The sequence below is a fragment of the Ochlerotatus camptorhynchus genome, unplaced genomic scaffold (genome assembly GCF_037179485.1).
Source record: "Ochlerotatus camptorhynchus isolate MF236.1 unplaced genomic scaffold, CSIRO-AGI_Acam_v1.1 ptg000204l, whole genome shotgun sequence".
Taxonomy (NCBI): Eukaryota; Metazoa; Arthropoda; class Insecta; order Diptera; family Culicidae; genus Ochlerotatus; species Ochlerotatus camptorhynchus.
The window spans coordinates 64,857-83,465 of record NW_027040694.1 but is presented as its reverse complement, the minus strand read 5'-3'; the positions used below and the strand labels follow the sequence as shown (position 1 = coordinate 83,465).

The 18,609-nt window shown below is 40.8% G+C and overlaps 1 protein-coding gene across 2 annotated transcripts in view; it reads right to left on the bottom strand.

Moving 5' to 3' along the window:
* The window catches only part of IA-2 (tyrosine phosphatase IA-2), a 126,061-nt gene extending 108,850 nt beyond the window's left edge, over nt 1-17,211 (bottom strand). For both annotated transcript variants that reach the window (XM_065224072.1, XM_065224073.1), the window contains exon 1: nt 16,315-17,211. The gene's annotated coding sequence lies outside the window, so the exon portion shown is untranslated. The remainder of the gene's footprint in view (nt 1-16,314) is intronic.
* Between the last annotated feature and the right edge of the window lie 1,398 nt (nt 17,212-18,609).

The window sequence follows — 18,609 nt, the reverse complement described above, 5'->3', positions numbered from 1 at the left end:
ATGCTGATCAATACCAAATTTCGTTATTAGAGTTATTTTCTCCTGCTCGGGTATTGTATTAGTTATAGGAGATTCGTACATGTTCAGAAAATTTGGCAGACACTTAGTTGTAGTTTGTATAAGTTTTGAAAAAAATTATAGAAGTTTAGGGATCTTCGTAGAAGATGACGGAACTTCCCACAAGTAAAAGGAATCTCAAGCGCAATACAATTTGGGTAAGCTCTATAGATCTGAATTGGGATATTCAACAATTACGTTAATGTTTAGGGAGAAAGGAGGAGGAGGTGTTAGAAATTTTGTAACATTTGCTTGCATGGGAGGGAGGAGGTTTCAGAAATATCTTATACGATGGAAGGGGGGAAGGGGTGTATTCTATAGCTGTCAAACCCCTAACATGAAGTTTGAAGTCAGCTTGTACTCGATTTTGACGTTCTGGTGCCTATGGGATTTTACGTTTTGGTTCAGACCTAGCACACGACGTTTCTGCTCAGAGATTTATTCCCTGATGTAATTTATGGTTCAGTTTACCCGTGTTGACTCCAGTGTTGCCAAATATTTTAATAAAAATATTAAAATAAATTTAATTCGATCATTCACATCCGTCCAACGAAGCGATGTCAATTTGAATGATCCAGGTTCCATAAGGATTCTTCTGGCCATTCAGGAAATGAGCCTACAATTATCAATCAACCCAAACGTTGATAACTGGAAACTCAAACGGCGCCGGTGGTGTAGTGGTAAGCGTGATTACCTCTCACCCCAGCAGGCCTGGGTTCAATCCCAGTCGGCGCGGCGGGATGTTCTGAGGCATAACATCTCTGATCACGCCTTCCTTCGGATGGGAAGTAAAGCCGTTGGTCCCCGGTTCATGAGTTGATGGGTCGATAGGTAGGGTCCAGGTGTGGGAGCTGCCTTCCTAGCACGTCGGTAGCATTGGTGCTCAGCAGGGAAAACAAGATCGTCGGAAAAAAAACAAACCAAAGAAAAAAAAAAAAAAAAAACTGGAAACTCAGATAATTTAATTTACGATTTACACTTAAGCAGCACATTCTGCGTGAGGAGAAAGCTTAAAAAAGGAATGTCTTCCTCGTTTGCGTTTCCTAAACAGTATTTAATCCACTCCCGGTGGACAATTAGATCCTTCGACAACTGATAAACGTTAAACTCTGGGTTCGACACGTCACTGTGCCCACATTTAATAAGTTTGAAGTCCACTTCGTTTTCCCAGTAAAATGTGAAAAAAAAAAAACACTGCAAAACAAAGCAAAAGTTTGTTTGCGGTCAGTTGCCTCTTTGTCAAAAACAAAAAATTGAAAAAAATTACCATCTGCTAGTCGCACGGCCAAGCCAACAACAAAGTGCCCTCTCATAATTTTACTCAACGGTGTGAAATCAGGCGTTTGTCAACGTTCGACCAATCATAAGTGGCCTTTTCCGACAGGTCTTATTTTTTCACTAGCAGCTGCCGGGTCCTGTGCTAGGTTCAGAGGCATATTCTAAATCAATGGACAACATTACAGGTTGTTTCGATATTCCATTAAAATCTTCTTCTTCTTCGCATTTGAACCTAATTGGGTTCTTTAATTTTGAAAAATATATCGGTTTCTATACATCATCTGAAAGGGCTTCGTTTTCTGAGCACAACGATATTTTTTTCGATCCCATTTACTTCTATCTTGATTTTTAAATCAAGATTTAAAGCATACTAATCACTTAACTGTTTGAGACAAAACTAACATATTGACAGCTCACTACCATACAAAATACCACCGAGGGCGCTAAGATGGTGATTTTTGCTTATGTAATCACACTTATTTAAAACAGTTCCAGTGCTCTAAAATTGATGAAATTTTGGATTTCGGTTCCATTTGTGATGCAGATTACGAATATCCAATTACCTTAAAAACCTTAAAGAACCCAATTGTTTATCGCATATTAACTTGTTGCGTGCTTTCAACTTAGTGTTCTAGATGCATTTCCACCTTTATTAATTGAGATCTTTCGATGCCTGTTATCATTTTTGCATTGTGTATAATTGTGTGACAAGTACTATCATTCTCTATGCCCAGGTAAAATTTCTAGACCGGACCGGGAATTGAACCCAGCCACCTCCAGCATGGTATTGCTTTGAAGCTACGTCTTTACCGACTGAGCTAAGGGAGGCCCCAATGCCATGAACATGAAGGTTCCAAAATCTTTACAAAACCTGAATTTTCTTCAAAATGTCTGCGTGAAAAAGCATCTTCACTGAATTTAACATGTCTTCAAGTCTGGCGTCTCTGCCGTTCAATACCTACCATAAGAGTGTATTGGTGCCCGATGTCCAAAAAGGATCGACCTGTTGAGGGGCTCCTTATTTAAATTTGCATGAATGTTGGCTGCTCACCCGTCGCTCTTGCTCTCGCAATCACTACACTATTATACTGAAGGTATACACATAAGTGCCACACAGTTCATAGGGTTTTTATAGAACATGGGACACTTATGCTTATAACGGCAGTATAGGCTTCACCAGTTTTCCAATTTTCACCAGAAAGGAATTCAACATCAAATTTCCCAATTTCGTGGAGACGCGTAGTTGTTTACCTTTCCAGATGGAGAAAATTCCTTCAATCGATAAAACACGGCCAATGAGAGTTACTCAAAGTAGAGACGAGTTTGACACGGGGGCAACAATCACGTATTTCACCGGAGCTCACATTAATGTGATGAATATAGTGGGCGAGAATGACTGCAACAGACTACTCTGTCTAGCATTATGCACTGCGATGCAAGTGTGACAGAGTAAGCTGTTTTGTTCTGTCGGTTTGCTCAAAAATGTCAAAATCAAGTGAGCTATGGTGCATCTATATGTGGTTGACAGGGACAGAGTCCCCCTGGAATTTGACTCAAAATTTTCAAAAAGTGGGCTTACTCAGAAAATGTGTAAAATTTCAGGAAAAACTTCTTCCATGTGAGGAAAATCGAGAGATATTTCACTTAGTTACTTTCACTCAAAATCACAAAAAAAAAACGTACATAGCCAATTGACCACTTTGTCAAGCAGTTTTGGTGTGACTTTCTACCAGCGATTTCACAAAACTTGACCTATTTTTTATGAAACGCGCAAATGTTGGCAACTTTTCTCGAGGTTCTAGAAGAAAAAATCTCAAAATAATGTTTTATTTCAAAGTTCCAGTGGTAGTAAACGTCATTTTAAGTGCTCGAATAAAGTGGTTAATTAGAATAACTTCTACTCAAAGCAATGTAGAAATTATAAAAAAAAACTACAGAAACTCTCGCTCTGCGTTATTCTCATTATTCATGTAGACTGAGCAAAATGTTTCTCGATTTTCCAGCGAAAGCTTTTCGAATATCATCAAATCAAGCGTGGTTTCACTCAGTCTATTAGTAGACTCCTAGACTGAGTAAAATGTTCGTCGATTTTTCTCATATTCGAGCAGAATTTGAGTGAAAAATACACTCAATTTTAAATTGATTTGATCGGTCGTGTGGACTGAGGAAAACGATGGTCGATTTTCCTTACATTCAAGCTGTTTTTTCCCGGAAAAGTGAGGCACATTTTACTCGCTCACATTTTGCAATTTTTAGGTGAATTCGACTCAGTTACTGAGCTACTCTCATCGGCCGTGTAGTTGTAAATCTTTCCTATCTCCTTGCTGACCAGCGTAACGCGCAATAGTGGTATTGGTTTCAAATCCCACAACGGTTGCGTGTGTGTGTATGAATAAAACTCATCAGCCACATCCAGGAGGTGAAATGTGTAAATGCAAGAGAATCACCCATCGCTATGCCCCTGTATGAGTGTGTGTGCGTATGTGTATGACAGAAACGACCATGGCACGCTGTGATGGGTGGAATTTATTTTGCAACCTTGGGTGCCTCGTTTTTCCCGTTCTCGTTCCTTGCCTAGATATTATGACATTGCCAGCAGCCAGCAGTTGATCGACGACGGCCACAATCACTGGGAAAGGAAAATTAAGTAGGGTAGAAAAGGAAAAAATGCACCCCGGGGCAAAACACCCAATATGGATTTTCAAAGCTGTTCCATTCCGAATTATGGGGTGTTTTTCTGCAGAAATGGTAGTTTACGTGCAAAACTGAGGTGCGTTTTGGACTGCCTTCCCATACAAAACATAAATACTTGATGCAGTACCTAATGCGATGTTAGATAATGCAAGAATAACGATAAGAATTATTCACAGCGACTGATATGTTGAGCAGGGAACTGTCTACGATGGCAGCTGGCTTCATTTTTTCTTCATCAAACTGTTAGATGTTTTTTCGCATAATGGCTCCACATGATTGCGGAATCATGCCGTAATGGAATAAAAAGCACTGTGAAAGGCATGAGCTTAGCATTTTTTTCAATTCAATTCAATTCGCATTTCATGCCGAGCGTCATGCACACTGACATTTTGTCACGTTTTGACGAGTGCCAGGCGTCAATGGACTGCAGGACATTTAATGGAGGATGAAGGCATTCCAGTGTGATTCTGTGGATTTCCATTATCCTTTGAATAGTGCCCCCATCAGTAGAAGAAAGGTTACGTTTGGAGGTTGGGAATGTTTGGTATTTTCGTGAAATGAATAAACCGTATCAATAAAAAATAAAATATACAAGTAAACATCATGCTATGAGCTTTTAAAGTCTGCTGAAGGTTGCATTTTTTTTCGACAAATTAAGCTAGTCAATTTTGCTTTATGTGTAACTCTGCGATTTTATGATCGTTATGTGAGAAATGTTAATGTTAATGTTAAAAATGCAAGGGGTATTCAACTTTGCACACCTTAATATGTGTCGAGAGATTTTGCTGTGCCGAAAGCTGTGCCATGCGGTATGCCGAACGTGCCGAAATAGGCTGAAGTGTGCCTATCAGGTATCAATATCCCATGAGTTTGGCAGTCCGGAAGTTATATTGACATTTGTGATTGTTTTTAATGTTTCATTTTCGGAGTGAGAGGTGAAAGAGAACCTGGATGCTATCAAACCTATACGGTATTCAAGCAAACTCGACCGATCCACAAGATTCTGACTAGATATCTATGTGAATTACTGACTCCATTCAGGTGTGCAGAAACGAAGTCGTAACCTGATCGATGGAGGAAGAAAATGCCACCAGCATCCTTTGAAATCTTCTACAACTAGAGCAAACAACGAATTCGAACGGACGGAAAGATGAACGACGGTCATGTCGACGCGTCGAATACCTAGTGCGGACTCAGAGTCATTCCTACAAGGAAATAGCTCGTAATCTGAGGATTTTCCGGATTGGAATCTGGAAACCTTATGTACAATTATTACTACTGCCTGCTTGTCCATAATTTCGTCAATAATCTAGTGTTGATGTTGCTAGTGGTTCAGATTGCAAATATTTTCATATATATAAAGCGCAATTCAGATATGCTTCGCATCGCTACCAGGAAAAACATCTGCTGCCGGCTGCTACCCAGTTTTCAGCTGAAAATGATTGAAGCATTGGGAGTGGAAGTCTCCACACCTGTCAGCCCCGTCACCGCGGATGGATCCCCGGCAGACCTGCGGAGGGATATTATCAAGATAACACGATGCCGTGGAAAGTTCATCATCGCTGGCGACCTGAATGCGAAACATCAAGCTTGGGGCAACCATACGCGGAGTCAGAACGGCACCATTCTAAACGACGACCTGCAAGTACAACATCCTGGCGCCGGACGCTCCCACCCGGTTGAGCCGGTTCGGCGTGCACTCCATCATCGATATCTTCGTCAGCAACATGGAAAACATCCCCCAACCGGTAGACCACCAAGAGTTAAGCTCGGACCACTTTCCGGTGGTGGCCAAGGTGGGCTCCTCCGTTAATCGATTCCATGCTTCCCGTCGGAATTACCATCGGATAAGCTGGGATTGGTTCCAACAAGTCGTTGACGAAGCCATTGATTTCGGCGCTCTACTGGAGACGACATCGATAGATCTCTGTGCGCCGTCGAGGAGGCGGTATCCCGAGCCCGTAAACAACACGTGCCTGCTTCCTGACGGGTGCGAAATTTTCTGAACCTTGATCAGAATACTAAAAGCCTAATCAGACTCCGTAACGCCATGCGTAGGCAGTACCAGAGAACTGGACTGCCTACCTTGAAGACCCATTCCAACCGTCTAACCAAACTTATCAAAGCCAAAATGGTAGACCTCAGAAATGAGAATTTTTCCAATAACATCCGTTCCCTCCCAGATTGTGCAAAACCCTTTTGGAAACTAACAAAAGTCATCAAAACTAAATCGAAGCCTATTCCATCGCTGGTTCCACTAAATTGTCCAGACGGTTCAGTGGTTCACCTGATAACACCTGAACCGAAGGCTTCCGCGATAGGTCAACATTTTGTCAGCTCCCACAATCTCGGACAAAACATCATCAGCCCTCACTGAGGTTGCTTAAAATGTAACCAATCTCCACCAGATTCCTAACTTCTTTCCCGAGGAATCCGAGATCACGGCTGACAAACTGTTGGCTTAAATCAAAACTTCCCAAAACATGAAGGCCCCAGGTTTCGACAACATCCTGAATCTGGAGCTCAAACACTTGAGTTCCAGATTCTACAACCATCTGGCACTGATTTTCAATCAGTGCCTCCAACTTGGCTACTTCCCCTTGTGCTGGAAGTTAGCTAAAGTCATCCCCATTTGGAAACCTGGAAAGGATCCTTCCTCTCCTTCAAGTTACCGACGCACCAACCTTCTCTCAGGGTTATCCAAGCTTTTCGAAACGGCAGCTTACAGCCGGCTTCTAACATCTGCCGAAGAAAAGAACATCTTACTTGAAGAGCAGTTTGGCTTTCGAAAAGGTCGATCAACCTTCCACCAACTGACCCAAGTAACAAACATTCTTAGACGTAACAAGGCTGTTTCAAAAACATCTGCAATGGCATTGTTAGACGTTGAAAAAGCGTTTGACAATGTCTGGCATGATGGCCTGGTATACAAGCTGCATCGATACGGTCTTCCAATCTTCCTCATCAAGATCATACAAAATTATCTATCGGACAGGATTTTCCAGGTCTCTCTGAATGGCATCACTTCGGATGCCTTTAACATCGGTGCAGGTGTACCCCAAGGAAGCATCCTTGGGCCCATCCTGTTCAATCTATTCACCTCCGATATTCCGGCTCTCCCTGATGGCGGATCGTTGTCTTTGTTCGCAGACGACACATCCATCGTCTACAAGGGTAGGGTCATCGGAGCTCTGACTAACAAACTCCAGAGAAACTTGGATGTCCTGTCTGAGTATTTCAACAGCTGGAAGATCCGTATCAACGTGGCGAATACCCAGGTCATAATTTTTCCACACTCAAAATCTCCCAGACTTGTTCCGTTTGAGAATAACAAAATCTGCCTAAACGACACAGTGGTGAAGTGGTCCAAAGAGGTAGTCTACCTCGGACTAACACTCGACACAAACTGATTTTCAGGGAGCATGTTGACAAAACAAAAACAAAATGCAGTATCTTGATAATGTCGTTGTACCCGCTAATCAATAGGAGATCTACCCTACCCCTGAAAAACAAGCTTGCTGTCTACAAGCAAATAATCCTTCCCGTCATAGAGTACGGGTTGCCAATCTGGGAGAGTTGCGCACATTCTCATTACCTCAAACTACAAAGGATCCAGAACACGTTAGGCTAGGCAACTAGGTTAAGTAGGTAGAATATCAAATTTTCTTATTAAAATCAACAAATATGCTTTCCTTAAAAGCAAAATGTAAACTATTGCAATGTAAAACTAAAATCAAACAGTAACTTGTTATCACTAAAGATGAAGAGCTTTCGGGCTAAATCAATTAATTGTAAACCACAAGACAATGAGTAAATAAACAAACATTTTAGTAATATGCTTCGCATCTGCAGTTCAAATGTAGGCAGCACCAGGCAAGCACTTTGTAGTTGGTTCATCTACGGCTCATGCGAGGCTCTTGCTAAATAGCAAATTGCTTAGGGTTGTCGAGCGGGAACCGTTGACCGCACCGAAAATCCCTCTGCAGCGAATCACATTTTTTTAAATTCAGCAAGGCCTTACAGTGGACCGATCGGTAGGCCACCCATAGATATTGCTGACGTTTATCGTATGCACACTTCGTCGACTACGTCTCGTATACATATACGCAAAATGTTTTCATCGGGAAAAAAAAAACTTTATAGCGGAAAATTTTCCCGATGAAAAAAAATCGCTGACACAAGCATACTTTAGCAATCTCTATGGCACCGGGGTCTCTTGCGATGAACAAGTTGTACTAGTGAGGTGACAAAAGTCATGTCGTGTGAGGTGACTCTTCGTGCAAATCACTTCACTAGTAACAGAGAGTCACACGATTCACAGAATGATAAGCAAGAATATCTGAGAAAAAGCTCAGGAGAAATCAAGAAAAATTCCATACCGGAAGATTTTCGGCAAATCCGTTATTGAACCCTGGCCGAAAACTCCTATGATAAGCTTTTTGTCTTTATTGTTTTTTCGGAGCTGGGTCATTATGCCGAAGTTCGTTAGGCTGAAGGACTTTAGACCGATAAACAATTCTCAACTAACAATTTTCACAATGTAAACGCTTTGCTCATTTCATTTATACAGCCTCAAGTTGTATTCAAATGCTATACGATATGAGGTAATCTTTACTTAACCTCTCTATACAAGAAAATCTGGGGAACTTAGTCAGCTACTTATGGCTGTTAGGATGGTTGTGGCAAGCTCTTATAACATATCCATTTACGCTTCTATACAGCTGTTACTCTGCTGTTTAGTTGTGTGTGAACTTGAAAGGCACTTATTACACCTTTTTACGATTATCTAATAATCACTACACAGCTTGATCTTGAAGCCGAGCTAAATATTGTTTGCTTTTTTTTGACGCGGCGATTTATTGAATTTATTTTGCTGCGAATCAAATTACTCGAAATAAGTTATAAATACACCACCAAATTATTACCCAGCACCGGAACCTGAACTCGAACTCGAGACGACCGCATTTGCAAACCTTGACACTACCAATTTCGCTACGCCAACACTTTGAACTGACGTTAACAAGTATACATGACTTTCTACAATAAAACCGTTGAGTAGAGGCTAACAATACAGGTATACCTCAATATAATGTAACTTTTGACTTCCATATCTCACAAATAACAGATCAATTATTTGGTGCAAATAATGTGAATATTTACCTTATTTGACAAAACCCAGGAAATCATGACGTTTGATTATTGAAAACAATATGAATGAAGAAAAGAGACCAACTGCTGTCATGATTACCTGAGGTTTGTCAAATAATGTAAATATTTACATCGATTGCATCGAAGAATTATTCAAATTGAAATGAACAATAGGTGGAGGATTGTCTTATATCTTCGATGGTGTTATTACATTACTTGATTTAATTGTTGTTAGCTTGTAACCTTTGGTCCCAATCTTGTAGCTTGTTGGCTCCTCTACAAGCATCCCAATGTCATTTGTCACGCCTGCCAGTGAGAACCTAATTCCTTAATCCAAGCCTGTAGAATATCGGACAGCCTCACTGGCGGTTGCAGAGCCGTCCATTTATTTAATGAGTACGCGTTACACAACTCTCACAGGGTGTTTGTTGACAGCGGTTGTAGCCAAGATAGCACCCATCTTAGTAGTCGACAAAGAGTTCCTTCTTTGGAAGGGTTACCAACCGTAAAGAAAAGACATGTCAAACTTCGGATTTTCCCGAAGATATTTCAGAATATTTTAACCAAGGTATTAAATAACCGCTTCAAAGCATTGGTCGCTCTCATTCCTGTCCGTGACTTACAAGGTAGTCGAAGTGCGCGATAATTTAAAGTGTAAGAGTGTTAAAGTTAAATAAAATGGTGTATATAATTATTCTTTTTGTAGTGCTTTATTGCAGTTAGTCGATAGTTGGACGGTCACAAACAATTCATAAAAAGTAGTGCTAGTACAAAACGTTAATAGTACGGTCAGTTTTAGTAGTAGTACGTAAAAGAAATCTATAGCCTAATTGTACGCTTTGTTAAACACAGTTAGCTATTGTTATCCGTAGTCAAAGCCGTCAGCGTCTGGTGTCAGCGTGAAGATTATAAGAAAAGGTAACAACATTCATTCCTTTTAAATAGAATTAGTGGCATTTGAGAGAGATATTATAGAGGTGTACTAATAACCCTGAATAGGTCCATATTCGGGCCTTTTCGTTTACGTCTTCTGGTGTCATCCGGAAGGGTTGTATATATCCCACAGCAATAGCGTAGGCCGAGTGCTAGACGAAGCACGTCGGTATCCTTGTAAGACGCCGATATTCCGTGACATTTTGGGAAGGAAGTTCGGTCAAATTGGATTGAAGGAGAACGTCTTGTGGCCATTTTCCCAGCGCCATCTTGGAAGCTGACCAGACAACACGCAGCTGCCAACAATACAGGTCGTCTGCCTGAATAGTCCGTTGATCAACCCCCAATACGGTTGAACCGGGCCGTGACCATCACCCACTGTCCAGAAGCCACCAAGACGTTTCAATTATCACCACCACCACCAATGCTAGCCACCGAAGCCATCGTTCACCATCAACACCACTGCAGAAAAAACCGTAAGTAGTACACCCATTAAGATGTCTCTCTCTCTTTAAAACAAAAGCCCTAGTATGGGCTAATAAAAACAAATTAGGCATGTAATGAGGTAGTAGTTGGCTTTCTTTCAAGCAAGCATTCCCAAAGGTAACTTATATACACCATTCTCGTTCTGTATGATTCCGTATCCAAAAAGGGGAACCCAAGCCTCAACCTTAACGGCGCCGGTGGTGTAGTGGTAAGCGTGATTACCTCTCACCCCAACAGGCCTGGGTTCAATACCAGTCGGCGCCGCCGGGATGTTCTGAGGCATAACATCTCTGATCACGCCTTCCTTCGGATGGGAAGTAAAGCCGTTGGTCCCCGGTTCATGAGTTGATGGGTCGATAGGTAGGGTCCAGGTGTGGGAGCTGCCTTCCTGGCACGTCGGTAGCATTGGTGCTCAGCACGGAAAACAAGATCGACGGAAAAAACAAACCAAAGGAAAAAAAAAAAAAAAAAAAAGCCTCAACCTTTTAAGTCCACTATACCTTAGATATTTTTACCTTGGTGTTTTGATTGGTAACCGTTCCCTTTACCTGGAAAAGTCAATTGTTGACGAAAGTATAGCGCCGGCTAAAATGAATATTCTGTTGACGTTGTGTGATAGTGCTCATTGAGTATTAGCGACCCAGTGCTCAGCATAACCTTACCCGTTTTCCCTTCGGAGCAGCTAAAAGGCTACAAGCTAGAAAGTGACAGTTACGTTACAGAAACACTTTCAACAGCTCAAAGTTGTTCACCTCGAGTCAGGGTTGAAAAAGTCACCAGCATTCATCCATAGTGAACTTTGATGAATTTTAGTGCTTTTTTTTCAGTCCTGCCTCGAGGAAATAAATAAACTTTTTTTTTAAGATCCTTGCTAATCTTCATGTAGCCGACCTCCGCTTGCAGACGATTGAACAGTTCGACCTCCACTTCGCAGTTTTTATCGTTGTTGTATTGTTCCATAGTCAACGCCATGGATGAAGAACCACATCCAGCTTTCCGGAATCCATCCGACGGAGTATAGCTAAGAAACCGACATGCACCAGGGCTACAATCAGTCTTCTTGGAACAAATTTGGTTTGGATTGCTTATTCTGGTGAAATTTCCGTGCTGCAGTGATTGTAGGCTGCATACCTAAATTTATTTTTATCACGCTTCGTTTTCATGCACAATTACAAAAGTCATTAAATCTTCAGGGTTGCCAAACTAATGGGATACTTGATTGACACGCTTCGGCACAGTAAAGACTATCGGCATAGATTGAGGTGTGCAGAGTTGATTCCCCCTTGATTAATATAGCATTTTCTCCCTACTCCACTAAGTATTGTTTACTTTTCCTGGAAATCGCAGGATACGTTTTTTTCCGCTTTGCTTCAAATCTGAAAATGGCTTTTTTCGTGTTTTTCAGCGTTTTCTTCAAAATGTTTGGTTGAAACTAGTTTATTCCTTTGCAAAAGATTTGTTTTTAGCGTGATAATGAAAATATCAAAATAGATTGTAAAAACAGTTTTTCATGTAATGTTTTATGATTTCTCGCGTCACTTTTCAAATAGACCAATGTAACAAATGTAAACAAATCGAGTTAAGCGATACAAACTATTGCTCTACTATCATTGTATGTGATAGAAAACATCCATCCAAATTTACTGCCTAACATGATTGGTGCTCATTTTCCAAAGGCGGGGCCAATCTAAAGTTAGGTACTATACTCTGAAATCTAGTATCATGTAGACAAAACGTCCAATGTAACAATGATTGATTATGTCATTGAGAAAAATCGTCCAATGTAACATGTCAGATGTACAACTCGACTTGTCAAAACGTCCTATGTGTTTTTTCTATGTTGTAGCATGAAATCCAAAGTAAAATTGTGATTTTTCCGGTTCTTCTGAATTTTCAACGTTATTATACACTGACTACATTAAAAATAGTATTGCAAAATGTATTGTTTTTAAACAGTTAAAATAATAATCTGTCGAACTTCAACTTCGATTTTCTCAAAATGGTGGATATGTTACATTGGTCTATTTGAAAAGTGACGCGAGATTTCCAAATAACTTAAAAAAGCAGACAGTGGATTGTTGACGTCCATAGATGAGTTGTTTGTTTTGTAAAGATGAAAAACTTTGAGTAAGATGTCAAGTCTCCAGAATGTCCCAGTAAAAAGTAAGATTTTGGCACCATCAGTGCGGTTGGGTATCAAACTGTCTGTTGCTGTCAATAGATGGTCCTAATCTGAGACGGCACTTGACAATTCGCCTTGACACCAGTCCCGAAGTGACGATTCTTCACTCCCATTTTGACAGTTCCTTATGAGGTTTTGCGTTGGAGTGAGAGAATAAGAAAAAGTGCGCCATGTTTCACACATAGACTGACAGTTACATATGAGATTTCTCCATAGGAGTAAAGAGTTACAGAGCTCTCGTCAACGTCAATTGGGTAGAGATTTTGAGCCAATTTGCTGTCAAATCCGAGCCAGTTGCTGGTTAGTCGATTGGACAGTAGCAATCGTGTAATAAGAAGAACAGAGGGATCACAGCAATCTTACTGGCAGTGATGCCGGAAGCAATGTTGACCTCAATTTGTTATTTGTTTATATTTGTGATAGTAAAGTTTAAAAATTTAGAACAATGTGTGTTTTAAGTGCTGGATACCATTGTTTGTTTATGGCCGTTTTTATTGTGTTGAACAGAAATGGTAGAAACAACGAATCAAATCAAAAAAAATTTAAAAAAAAATCTAAAATCCTGGCATAACTCCGTCAAACACCACGCACAAGTTTTCGAAGGGCATTCATCAAAAACATTAAGAAGAGTGAGAAGCTCGATTGTCAAGTCCCGTCCCAGGTCAAAATTGTTGTGAAAAACTTTGCTCAACACACCAACTCACGGAAATGCTTCGTTTCGGAGCAATTAATTTTGTTCTGCTAGATCGCATTCCTGTCCCATAGTGCATTGGCCACACCTGGGCATGTCCCCAGTGCTCACAGACGAAAATCCTATCGCAAGAAAATTCAGACGCGTTCGTGTACCTCGGCTCACTGGTGACCGCCGATAATGACACCAGCAGTGAAATCCAAAGACGCATTTTGGCAGGGAATCGTGCTTACTTTGGACTCCGAAGGACGCTCCGGGCAAATAAAATTCGCCGCACCACGAAGTTGACTATGCTCGAGGAGGATCAACTTGGTGTTTTTGAACGGAAGATGTTGCGTACCATCTACGGTGGAGTGCAGATGGAAGTCAGAAGTCAGAAGGTGAATGAACTGCGAATTGCACCAGCTGCTGGAATAATCGGGCCCTACTGTGGGCTTGGCACCGTTGGGTAAGAATGCCGGATGGCAGCTCGATGAAAATGGTTCCCGATAACGAACCGACTGGAACGAGGATCTACCAGGTGGAAGGCAATCTGCGAGCCTGGCGACGTGCACCCATGGATCGAGTTGAATGGAGACGACTTCTGTGGACAGCCTGACTGGTAAGGTAAGGTGTGAAAAATTCAGACACAGACCCACGTATCATTCACAAATCATCTTAATTCACTTTCCTGAATGCGGACTTGAGCTATTTTGTTGGAATTTAAATTAGTACACACTTAAAAATTTTCGCCGAGATTCCAACAGCGGAGTAATTCTGCAATTTATTCTGCTGAGATTCAGTCAAACAATTGTCGAGACTCAGCTAACAAATAACATTTTGCTGAGATATCAGCTAACAAACAGGTATTATGCACAGATATCAGCAAAAGTAAATGCCGAAGTAATCGGCTGTTGGAGATTTTGCCGAGCTAGATTATGTGTGTAAGAAGGGTCCGATCTCATCCTAGGTGGATAAATCCAGGATTTGTTTTTATTCTCATAGGAAGACTTCCCCAAACACTACGAAAACATAACTTATAATATTCCCACGTAAACCTAGAGCATCATGTTTAAAACTTAGTACATACTGATCTCAGCAAGTTTTTCACTGAGATCCAGCAAAATAAAATGCCGAGCTGCACAGTGGCACCCATCTCGGCAAAAAATCTAAGTGTGTAGTAGTCACATAGTCACTATGAACGGAGCTCCGATACCATGGTCACGCCAAATAAAATATTTTGGACTTTTTTTTTCATTTAGTTTATCTTTTTAGGCTCAAATGTGCAAAAGAACTCCACGGAGCCGAGAACCAGTAAATAATTTTATATGTTGAATAAACAATATTAATATCTTAAACTTGTTCTTGATCAAAAATCAACTTTCAAGAATCCTGATGGATGTGGGCGTCTTGTCTACTTTCAAGAATCAAATTGTAAAAAATCTCTATTACGTTGCCATGTAACAGTGGCTATAAATCAATGAAGACGCATGGTAGTCTAGTCGCATAGGAGTATTGAGCGGAAACCCAAAACTTGATAACTTCAAAACAATATAACTCATAAGCAAACAAAGAACACATCGCTGATTTGTTGATATGTTGTGCGAAAAAGCCAAAATTTTCCAGGTAAAATATTAAAACATATTGCGCCCTCTGTCTACAAACCATGAAAGTCATAAAAAAAAACAAATACAATCAATGTTTTTCATTACAAAATCCCAATTTTTATCATTATATTTTTTAAATAGAATAATTTTAATTACCTTTCATTTGATATTGTGATTTTTGAAATCGGCCCAGTGGTTAAACAGTTATATATTAAAAAAAAAAGTAATTCAAAAAACTGTTTTTTTGGACCACCCCAGTATGGAACTGGAGCCCTAATGACAAAATCAACAAATGAGTCAAATATTTTCCCATAAGGAACAAAAGTAATTTTTTTTCGAAATTCTGTGGACTGGCTGTATTTATTTAAAACGGTTGTACGCTCATATATACAGAAAAACCATGGTTGGAACTAATACCATATTCACAACGTTCAACTCGCCTATCTTTTGCAATGGTCGTACTATTAGCCATACAAAAATTCACATCATTATGCTACCCAAAATTAGCAACAACCGCTCCCTCAATCTCGACAGATTTTTCGATGCAACAAGTTGTACAAGTAATCATATCTTAGGAGCAGGCATGGAAAATCATTTACATTCATTTGCCTCTAACTTTTTTCATCAACAGCAATAAAATACATTCACTGAAAAAACAGTATTTATTTTGCGGAATTCTGTTGATGAAAAAAGTGAGAGGCAAATGAATGTAAATGAATGCATGAAATGAATGCAAATAATTTTCATGCCTGCGTAGGAGTATTGAACTACGAATTTGATTTTCGGGAAAAGTAGTCAATTTTATTTCCATCGTAACTCTAACTAGCAGCACTTCTCGCCAACAATTGGAAAATACCCCATTACGTATCTGAACACCACTACCACCAAAGTGCCAGCAAGTGGTGAAGATAACATCATGAGTGGACAGGGGGAAAAAGTACCATCACCTACCAACCAACTGCTGCTCACTTGAGCTCCTGCTCCATCAATTGATCCACCCATGGTGAAAAACAACCAGTTCGGGAAAAAAATATGACAGCCTCCCACCTAATCCACCGCTAGCTCAAGAGGAGGAAATACTGGGAAATTTTGCAAATAGAGAAGCCACACACAGAGCGGATTAGGAAATGGATCCATCTTTGCCGTCGCCATTAGCGTGGGTGGATGATCTGAAAGATGGGTTTCATCTGTTTGCCTGGTGGCCGTGGGCAAATGGCTGGAAAACTACTGTAGAGCTAATTAAATGCAGCTATACTTACCCGAATCTATTTGACGCAGTTTTCGATCTTCTATCTATCTGTCGAGCGGGTTTGTGTGGGTGTGTGAGTTGTCCCTAGTCTAGCTAGTGGACTTAGCAGGAATCCATTAATCCCATCATCTTCGCTGGCAACTTGCACTCTTCCAGCCAACCACTGGCACTTACCCTAGGGGGACGGCCCCCACCCGTCAAATTCACTTTCTTCACTCAACTCCCTTTTGGGTGTCGTTTTCGTTTTCGATTGGAAACTTAAAAAAGAACTACACTGGTAAGAGAACTGAAAAACCAAAAAATGGAGAAAAATTTTCCAGGTGAAACCAGAGACAATATGTTTGTCCCGCTGCTTTTCACTTCACCTTTCTGGAAGAAAAATCTGCTCAAGACTGAACCTCTGCCTCGGAGGAGGACCTCCGCGAAATGAATAGATAAGCAAACTGCGAGAAGCGGACTGAGAGAAGAGCTCTACCGAATCGATCCGAGGAGAGATAAAACACTCATGGAGCTGCCTGGTACTTTTCCACCCACTACGTATCACAGATGTGAGGGGCAAAATGTCTTCAAGTATCTTTTATAGGAAGTCCTTCCAATAATAGTGCTCTACAATGTCACACACTCACTACGCAGAAAGTCCCGTCGTCGTCGTCAACCCGTTCGTCTGCACCGTTCCGGTTCCAGGTAGCGATTGTGGAGACCTTCCTGCAAAATGCTGCTCCACAGCTCGAGGGGCGCCACTTCAGATACAGCGCCCGATGGCTATGACGTAGGTACGGTGGTACCTAACTGCAACTTCGGAGTCGCGAAATGAAAAGCTGAATGAAATTAATGTGCTACACAGCAGCGAGGCGAGAATCGTCGTCGGCCTTTGCCAAGGTTTGTGCGTGGGCGCTTGCTTGCTCCTGCGATGCTTCGGAACACTCTGTTGCGCTTTTTTCTCCGGATCCCGCACCATTCATCTTCCCCGGATATCACGAAGTTGCCTCGCTCTTTCTCTCTTGCTGTGGCCTCGCACGTACGGAAGCATGCCATAGGTTCGATCGATAGAGCTTCATTTGAACGCGTAATTACTCTTTCCAGTGCTCTCTGCACGCATGCGTTTTCCTTGCTGGTATGATGAAGCATCTATGTCGTCCCGTATGGACGGTTTCATTCAGCCTACACTATTTCAGGAGGTAACATAGGCGGTGCTAGGAACATTAATATTCTTTCAACAGTTTCCTCGGATGCCCATGGTCTGCCTTCCTTTACTGCGATATCTTATCGCGTTTCGATGCAGCACATGCTTTGAGTACTGAGACAACTTCACACAGCCTGTAACGTGTCTGAAGTAGGACCACAGACAGTGCTTGAATTACAAGTGGACATTATTGGGCAAGGATGCCAAAGAAAATGGTTATCTCGAATTTCAAAAAAGATAGGGGTTCCCGGGGAAAAATACACCAGTTAAGGAACTCAAATTAAGGAAATTAAAAGCAACAGTGAATATCATGTATTGCATAAGTTCTCTTAAGCATTATTTAGTTGTTTACATTCGCGACATAGGTACATGAAAACACTGAAAAAATACCTTAAAAAGTGATTTTAGGATATGATAAAATATTCTGAAAATGTCACTAATCGAGGCAAAATGCACTACAGCAAAGGGGCAAAACGCACCATAATAGGGGGCATTATGACAAATTGATGCAGAAGAACGTCTTCGTTTTTGACTGCCTCCAGTTCCGATCGTACTTGTTCTAAGGTCCATGACCGCTTAGTAGACTCCGGAACGTTGCGGACAATTTATGAAGAAGAATTGATCGTAAACAAGCTTGTTCACTAAAGGATCATTTTGCCCCACACTTAGGAGTGCATTTTCCCCCAAATGCATGAAGAAAATGTTTTTGATCATAAAATAGAAATACATATTAAAACTTATCGGTATTTCATCTGAAGGTGGGGTGAAAAGTAACCTCTTTGGGATTGATTTTTTTTTTTTTTTTATTTTATTCAATATAGTCCAATTTTAGCTCGATACACTTATTCCAGCGATTTTCCAACTTCGTGATCCCGCCCGAAAAGTAATTTTCCGTAAATATAGTAAATGTAGTATGTAGATGATGCCTGTTTGCCATTTTTCTCAAACATTTTGAACGAACATTCAATTTATGTGAATTAAAACACTCATAAACCAAGATTATAGGAATGCAGATTTAACCCTCCGGTACTCCCACTGTTGCACTTTGCAAGTGATCTGAATGCTGTGTTTCTTATATCATTTATCGCTAAAGTTGTGGGGCACGATGTTTAATCATTATTT